Raw genomic sequence first — 9,607 nt, forward strand, 5'->3', positions numbered from 1 at the left:
GGGTATAACTATTGGTATTTTCTATACAAACATTTTTAAATGTGATTGATAATGATAGAATTATATCCCCCACAGACCATTACTTTTTTGGGCTACATTAAAACCTAATATAATCTGTTTATTCATGTAGTTATAGCTGCAAGGACTGAATGCATGCCTTTTACTTCTCCACAAAATTGCAAGAAAGAATACACAGTGATATGCATGAGAATCAATTATTCTTTCTGTTGTAAATTACCAGTACTAAATTAATAATATTAAAAATAGCTGTTATTCTTTGTTACCTCTTCAGTAGTGTGGAGGTGATTTTTCTTCCTCTTAGAGGTAAGAAGAATTTAAGCAGTGTGTTTAAACTGATAATAAAATTGCTAATTATTGTTCTTATCAATGGTTTCTCTTTTACATAAGTCTCTAGCAATTTAAACATTACTTTGTCCAAATCTAAGAACAAGTTAAACTTAGTCAATTTAGACAAAGCCAAATATCAGACATAACCTCTTATCAAGTTTCCAGGCAAATGTTCTATTAGAGGCTTCTGACTAGATAGGAGAAAACTTATCAGACAAAACTCAATCCAGGCTGTACCCATCAGAGCACTTGAGGAGACACGCTTATACCTCTGTCTGAAGGAAGAATTTAATGCTTTTGAATGAGATTTGGACGATCTTTAGGCCAAATGAAACAAAGTTCTTGTCTAGAAAAATTACATTCTCTAACTTTACTGGGACCCCTGTAAAGATATGAAACAACAGAGATAGGCTGACAAAGATCTTGGAGCTGTACCATTAAAAACTTTATACTTGACAACGAGCCTCTATTAATACAACTTTTTTCTGCTAACAATGCTGGGATTATGCTTGTCGCTGTTCCTGACCTTTCACATGGCCCTCATCTTGCCACTCTTTCAGATTTCCCCTTTTTTAAGCTGAACATTTTAACTATACATCTATCTGTTCACTGTTGTCTTGTGACTCTTTCTTCTCTACCTAGTTTGACTACTTCTAGAAAAAAAAAATCATTGGCTTTCTTCCTTCCTGAGTTCTATGCTGAAACTTGTCCATTTTGAACAGACTGTGGTCCCCTTGTTGTGCAGGGCAAGAACTCATGGCCAACTTTCAGTTACTACATAAAGAAAACATTTCCTTGTAAGTACAATTCTTCCATTTGCTGGGTCACTTGTGCTCTTTTGTCTTTAGGCAAGTTTATGGTCAATATACCAGTCACATGTAATGGGACCTAAGGAGGACTAATTAGTTTCTTGACCCAGGTCCAGCTGAACACTAAACAGAACTGCACAAATATTCCCACAGAATTAGTGAAAGCAAGCTTTTTCATTACCCAACTAAACATATAGGCTGCCTTTTGGGCTATTTCTTAGATGCTTAGATGCTTCCTGCTCAGCCACCATGAAACCATCATAACTCAACTTTAGCAGATGTCCAAAGACTCTAAACAGGCTGAAACCACCCACTAGTACCAAGTAGTATGATGAGGTGTGTTGATCATACATTTGTAGTTATTATTAAGGTAATTTTGTTTATAAATGGGAACATCTTTCCTATCCATTAATAGACCCATGTGACCTGCTTAAGTCGTATGAAACCTGAGTCACATGAGTCAAGTCACATGAAACACGAAGGGCTGGAGCAGGAAGGGTGCAACAAAAAGAGATAGAGCTAGAGCTGAGCTGAGTGGAAGTTAGAGAGCAATCAGAGCCGTGAAAGGCAGCAATTAGCATGAGTGGGAGAGCTTGTTTGTGATTTTATTTGAAGGAACCTGTTTGTGATTTGTTTAAGGAAGCTGGTTTGGGGGAAGCCTAACAGAGGGAAGGCTTGGGGATGGTAGTGCCCTCAGCATTCTTATTGTGTATGGATTTCTTTGTTACTATGATGGAATTGCCTTTCTGGTGCTGGGATTCTGCTTGTTGGTGTCTGAATAAATGTTTTGGTTCTGTCTCCCATGTGGAGAGTCTGTTGTATTTCATGATTAAGAATTGCACCAGCATACTCATGGCAGCCATAGACGCTGTGAGTCTATCCAGATGAGTTCAGGAAGAGAAAGACTAATTTTTCAAGATGGAGGAGTATGCATTTAACTAGATGAAAGTTGAATTTGGGGAACATAAAATGTCATAGTAAGTATATTAGATAAATCAGTTAAAGGATATATTCCAGAAAGAATTTGTATCCTTAATGTCAATTGATATTCTCTTCTCTCTAGGATTTTGCAAAACTGATTGTTTATTCTTAGTCTCTTTAGCTGGATCTCCCTCCAGGCTGGATCCACTGACTATATAGATGAACCCCAAAGCTCTATCCTTTGCTCCTTTCTCTTTTCCCCCTGTAGTATTTTGCTTAGTAATCTCATCAGTCCCCATGGATTCAATTATCATCCCTGTCCAGATCATCAAGCCCTAATCTCCCTCTTGACCTCCATTCTTGAATTTTCAGCTTTCTACTGGACATTTTGAATTGGATGCCCCATTGATATCTTAAAATTAAACATCTCTAACCCTGAAGTTAATATCATCCTCCAAAAACACTCTTTTCTTTCTAATTTCCCTATTTCTATCAAATGTACCTCCTTATTACCCCTAGGATCCAATAAAAAAATCTTCTAACAGACCTTCATAACCTGTCCTCTTTCTACCTTCGCAATTTTCTTACGCTAAAATTCCCTCTGTTTATTCTATGGTTGAGTGAACCTGTCCTTGTTGTTCCTCAGCAACCATTCTATCTCCTGACTCCTTGCACATTTACTTGACTCCTTATGCGCTATCCCATATACTTGGAAGTCTTTCCATCTGCATCTCCGCAGCGTGGCTCCCATAGTTTACTTTAGGTCTCATCTAAAACCATCTAAACTTAATCTGAATCTATCTTCTTAATCTTATTGTATAATGCTTTCCTCCTCACACACTATAGTTCAGTTAAACTGGCTTTTTTCTCATTCCTCATGAATTGTAATCCATTTCTAGTCTCCTTGCCTTTGTACTGGATGTTCTAATGAGTGTACCAATATCTGATGCAAATATTCTCTCAGCAGACAGTTTCTTTTCTAATTGTACATTCATTGCTTTTATTTCTGCAAGTTTGTTTACTAAAACATAATCCATGTTGATGTATATATATATTATATAGATTGCATATGTATATTGTGTATGTACCATATGTATATATTGTATATGTATATTATATATGTATCCATAATGCACATAATTGTATAATATACATACATACATAATATTTATGATCTCCTTAACCGCATAATTATTACTATGTTAACCCCAACCATTGTTATGCAATGCTAAGCCTTCCTTTTTTTTTCAATTCTTTTCTTTAACGATGTGAACTTCTGTGGTCATATGGTATATATATGTATATATATATATATATATATATATATATATATATATATATATATATATACACATATATATATATATACACATATATATATAGGATATGTATATATATGCATATACATATATATTATATATCCATTTGGTGATTATTATTGTATATTTTGCATTGTTCTGGTTTAAACTTAATTTCTGCAGAAAAAAACAGTTATCCTTTTTTGCCAGTAGATGTTGATAATAGGACATATTTATCTCAGTTGTTAGATTGCTAAAGTTATCAAAAGGTAACAGTATTTCCAGGTCATGTGACCAAAAAGATGGAGGATTAAACATTTTCTTTGATCTTCATAACCTCTCAGTCCTTTCCTAAACATAAATCAGCACCCGAAAATAAAACATTTTCAGTTGTCTCCATAGTCTTGGACATCAGGAGCCCACGAGATTTTTTTAAATCTGTGAAGTAATATCTACTTTCAGTTTTCCCAGCTCACCTTTCCCAACTGCCTTCTATACTAATATCAGTGAGGGTTCGATGACTGATCCAACTTGTAACCTGATTCCCTCTTCCTCTTTCCAGTGTCTTGGAGATCCAAGTTCCAAAATACAGAAATTTATTGATGTCATGATAATTGACACCCAAATAGCTTTCTGTCCTACAAAAGATCTCTGCCAGCTAACAGAATATGAAGGAAAAAGGAGCAGGGCACATTCTTGGGCTTGAAATAGAGTACAGCCACATACCCTCGCCTTCCCCCCTTTCCTAAAGACTTGGTGTTCCAAACTGCAGAGGACAAACTTGACCCTCATTGACTTAGCACCACTATGGCAGTGCCCTATACTACCAGGCCAGAAACCTGAGGAAAGAGAATAGATTAAGGGGGCTCTAGTCAGTTTTGTCCTCCAAAATTCACTTGCTGCAGAGACCCAGGCTGGTGAACTGTGAATTGCTCAATGTGGAAAGAGATTTTGAGATCTAGACCCAGGGAAAACCATCTTTAGAGAGGAGTGAGAGAAATTACTATTTCTCACATATATTAGTAACCAATTAATTAAGATTAAGATGTTTTCTTTCTGTTTCTTTATGCTAAGTCTAGTCTCTCAAGAGCATTTCTAACCTCTTGCAAAAGTTTACCCAACCTAGACCACCTTACCTAGGTGGAATTCTTACCCCTCCCAACTAGAATGCTTTACTAAGAAAGTCTAATGTGGGTGAATTCCCACCCATTCTGTTCTATTCAGGGGAGCTTAGGGGCAAATGGAGCCCTTTTGATTGCCTGAGGCTGAGGGTGATTTGGATAGAGAGGAGTAAGAGTAACAGTATCAAAGTTATGTCCCCCAGTCCTTCTTCTGAATAGGTACACCTCTCATTATAATATTCATTATATTATTGTTAACCACAGTTGATTTATGCCTGTTGAGCACATGCACTCTTCCAAGAGCATATATGTACTTATCAGCCTCCATGATTCATCTTTGATTTATGAAAGTCAAATGATCATCCTTTTATTAATTATTTACTAGCCATAATTAATAAAATTTTTATTCAATTTTATCAATTTTTATGTTTGTTTTTTAAACTGGTCAATACAAAACAGTTTTGGTTGTTATTGCTTTATAGCATAGATTTGATACTGCTAAGCTACCATCAATCCTACTTTTTTCCCCATTATTTTCTTCGATATTCTTTGATTTTTTACTATCAAATGTGGTTTTTATTTTGTCAAGTAAGAGAAAGTAACTACTGCTGATTTATTTGGTGTGATGCTAAATTGGTTGACACACTCATCTTTTGATAAATATATTAAATAAGTATATTAAAATGTATAACATTACCAACAATGACACTGAATATTAATAAAGTGTATCTTTTATTAGTGTAACCCAATCATGGCAATGAATAGCTCTGTAGCTATTTATTTCTTTAGTTCTGTAGGGTGTTTTGTTGTTGTTAACATACACCTTGTGAGTGTATTTTGTGGCTTTGTTATTAGATATATGTAGTAAGATATATAAAATGTGCTTCTGGGAATTTACTGTTAAGAGGAATAAAAAATTTAAAAATTAAGTTGAGGTGACAATTATTTCATTGATTTAAAAATAAGATTGAAAATGCTTTTGGAGTTCTCATGAATTATGCATTTTTCTTCAATCTCACATCTTCAGCATGTATCTAATATTGGTTGGTTGTTGTCTTTCACTCTTGAAGAGGACCAAAATGACCTGACCATGATAGAGTCAAGTTTCAATATGTCCAACTGTAGCTGATTGGACCAACACAAGTTTGGAATGTTTTACCACAGATTGGTCACAGATAGTCCCTGTGAACATTTGGGGTGGGTTCTCTAAATTTGTACATCCTACATTTGCTTTCTCTCAATTGTCTCAATTCTGTTTTGCTCATAGAGCACAGCACCCTTTCTGATATGGACATGCCATGTTGAGTAGTCATGTACCAGTATCTCCCATTTCACACAATCAAATCCAAAGTTCTTGAGAGAGACCTTGAGAGTGTCTTTGTTGTTGTTGTTTTCATCCTTCCTTGCTGAAGAAGACCATGCCATCAGAGAAATAATGACATGATTTGAACTTAACTTTGTTTTAAGTGAAGGAAGGATGTGCAGGTCACCAATCTCACTTCTCCTCCAGAGCCATCTGAATCCAGTGACCAGATATTCATCAGGATGACTAGAGATGACCCAGGATAAGGCCATTGGAGTGTGCTTGTATCACTTCTTCTGACCACCATATTATTGCCTGCCTCATGTGAGTTCTCCATAAAATAGTCTTTTTGGCTATTGTATATTTTGTGTTCAAACAGCATGGCCACCCATCAGAGTGGCACTCTACGAAACATAGTTTGAAAGCTTGGCTAAATTCGAGCAAGGACATCAGTGTCTGGTATGTTATCCTGCCAAGTGATCTTTAGAATCTTCTTAAGACAATTCAAATGAAAGCAATTCAGTTTACTGAAATGCCATACAACAATGAGGACAGCACAATGGCTCTGTAGACCTTCAGTCTGGTAGTTTATCTAATACCTCTCCTCTGTCATACTTTCCTTCAGAGCCTCCCAAACACATATGAAGACTTTTTCATCACATGACCTCATCACCAACATTGTTTTCTGTTTACCTAAACACAATGTTTCTATATAGGGAGTATACCAGAGGTGTAAATGTTAAAGGGTATACCTGCACTCAGATTTTGGGGAGACACCATATTTTAAATTATGTTGCTATTGTTTGTAACAAGGTGATTTTTCCTCATTTCTCTATGACTTTTCTTAAACAGTTGATTCCCATTAGGACTGTGACTAAGTTTTTGTTTTCTTTGATAGAACTTTTAAATAATGATTTTGTTATTTTATAAATTTATGAAACCATCAATTTTCCATATATACAGTCTGTTAATTGGATGTTAAATTTAAGACAAGTTTTATTGTCTTTTATTTGTTTTTTATAAAATGTTTTTATGCTATTTCTTACTTTCCTTTAAAAAAATCACAGCTGAGCCAAGATGGATGAGTAGAAAATCACATACACTCTACCACTTCCCCCACAGCCCACAAAATACTTGTAAATAATGACTCTCAACAAATTCTGGAGCAGCAGAAGTCACAGAACGACAAAGTGAAAAAGATTTCTAGCCAAAGGTAACCTGGAAGATCAACATGAAAGGTCTATCCCATGGGAAACTGAGTGGAGTGGAGCCCAACTCTGGCCACATGGCATGGGGAGGAACCGGACTGGAACAGGCCTCCAGCACACAATCCCCAGCAGGGAGGGTCCCACAAGTGTCAAAGAAAACTTCAAAGGTCAGTGTGGGAGGGCTTTCCCAGCTAGGAGAGAGGGGAGCAGGGTCCTCCCAGCACTGGTCCCAGGCAGTGGCAGAGCAGGCAATTACAGTGGCCACTGCAGCAGTGGGAGTCCACTGTCCAAGAAGCTCAGCTTAAAGCCTCTGGGGGAATTCAGTAGGGGATCTGAACCTCAGCCCTCAGTGGTGACTCTGCCCCCACCCAAAATCCCTGGAGGAATTGAGCAGCTGATCTGAATCTCAGCCCTGAGCAAGGTTGTGGGGGGCCAGAGGGGAGGAGGAGCACTAGGACCCTCCCCTTTACAAAGGATTCAGAAGTCAAGTAACTGGCTGGGAAAATGGCCAAAAAGGGAAAAAAATAAGAACATAGAAGGTTACTTTCTTGGTGAACAGGTATGTCCTTCCATCCTTTCAGAGGAAGAAGAACAATGCATAATGTCAGAGGAAGTCAAGGCTTCTGTATCCAGTACTTCCAAAATAAATGCAAAATGGGCTCAAGCCATAGAAGAGCTTGAAAAGCAAGTCAGCAGTCTGATAAAGGAGAACCAAAAAATTCTGAGGAAAATAGCACCTTTAAAAATAGTCTAAATTAATTGGAAAAAAGAGATCCAAAAAGCCAATGAGAAGCAGAAGGCTTTAAAAAGCAGAATTACCACTAGGAGACCTCACACCCACTACTGGAGGAACCGGGTTGTCAGCCTCATCTGGCTTCCTCTTCCCTGCAGAAGGGATGCGAGGGCTCAGGTTTCTGGCAAGGCTTCCAAGACAGTGACTACAGAGAAGAGAAGACGGCAGAAGAATTCAACGATGAAAAGAAGGCACTCACTAAGTTTGAGTTAGAACGGGAGACAGAACTCCATTTTGAGGTGGAGGCCTCCCAGTCAGCCCAGCTAGAACTACTAGCTGGTATAGCAGAAATCTTTGGCACAGAACTAACTTGAAACAAAAATTTCACTTTTGATGCAGGTGCCAAAGTTGCTGTCTTCACATGGCATGGCTGTTCTCTTCAGCTGAGTGGGTGCACTGAGGTGGATTATGTCTCCAAGAACACTCCCATGCTCCTTTATCTTAACATTCACACTTCCCTGGAACAAATGAGAAGGCAAGTCTAGCATGAGGAAGAGTGAGGTCTTCGAGTGATGGTAGTTAGCCCTACAGACGTGGGAAAATCCACAGTATGCCGCCTTTTACTCAATTATGCTGTGCAACTAGGCCAGAGACCCACCTATGTGGAGCTGCATAGTTGGCCAAGGCTCTGTGTCCATTCCTGGAACTATGGGGGCCCTTTATATTGATCCACCTGCTGATTTAGAAGAGGATTTCTCTATCCAGGCCCCACTAGTCTATCATTTTGGCTCCACTACACCTGGTACCAACATCAAACTTTACAATAAAATTATATCACGCCTTGCAGATATCTTTAACCAACGTTGTGGTTAGGGGCTCTCCAGCCCCTCACCCATTGCGTAAGAAGTTCCTCCTCATCATGGACATCCACTTCATGGATCTCAAGGGCTGAATCTGCTGTTGGCACCAGCCTTACCGAGGACAACTCAAGAGGCAGGCAGTAAATGTGGGGCAAAGTGTCAGATGTGCCCATCATCTTCAAGAGAGAGCTACAGAGGTGAATAAACAAACTAGCTCCCCTGTTGCTTATCTTGATACTTGGAGCCAATACTTGCTTCAGACTTCAAGGTAATTTAAGCCTTAATGTGGCAAAGAGCCAGACAGCCCATTCCTCTTGGAGAGACAGCTCCATTCCTAGGTAGGACAACATCATCTAATAGACAAGTTGTCAAGTGATGCTATTCCCTCAAACCCAAGATAGATGTAGGCACACCTTGGTCATCTTTGTACAGTTCCCTGCCCCCATGATCTCACAAGATACCTTGCCATGTGTGGCTATGAGTTAATGCTCTTTGAAAAAATATAAAGTGTATTCCACAGCAGTATTCTTAATTCCCTTATAACAAAACCAGTACTTACTTCAAGGATCAATGGGTTGCTTTGCTACCTTATGTTAAAATGTAAAGCTGAAACCTAGATTTGCCTCTAGATATGTCATAATATTTGTGCAATGTACCTCATAGAGGCTGCTGGAAGTTTATAGGTTATATACTAAATATTGTGAATGAAATATCCAGTTCTAGCTACATAATAGGTGCTCAATAAATTTTTGGCTAATGGGGGGGGGGGGGGAAAGCAGAATTACCTAAATGGAAAAGGAGGTTCAAAAGCTCACTGAACAAAATAGTTCTTTAAAAATAAAAGTGGAACTCAGGGAAGTTAATGACCAAACAATAAACCAAGAAATTACAAAACAAAACCAAAAGATAGAAAAAATAGGAGATAATGTGAAAAATCTCATTGGAAAAACAACTGACCTGAAAAATAGATCAAGGAGAGACAATTTAAAAATTATGGAACTGCCTG

General features: G+C 38.0%; 1 pseudogene; it reads left to right on the forward strand.

Annotated features, from left to right (window-relative positions):
• Window positions 1-2,009: 2,009 nt before the first annotated feature.
• LOC140532190 (polyribonucleotide 5'-hydroxyl-kinase Clp1 pseudogene) lies at window positions 2,010-8,614 on the forward strand (annotated as a pseudogene).
• Window positions 8,615-9,607: the final 993 nt, after the last annotated feature.

Source organism: Notamacropus eugenii, chromosome 3 (assembly GCF_028372415.1).
Source record: "Notamacropus eugenii isolate mMacEug1 chromosome 3, mMacEug1.pri_v2, whole genome shotgun sequence".
Classification (NCBI taxonomy): Eukaryota; Metazoa; Chordata; class Mammalia; order Diprotodontia; family Macropodidae; genus Notamacropus; species Notamacropus eugenii.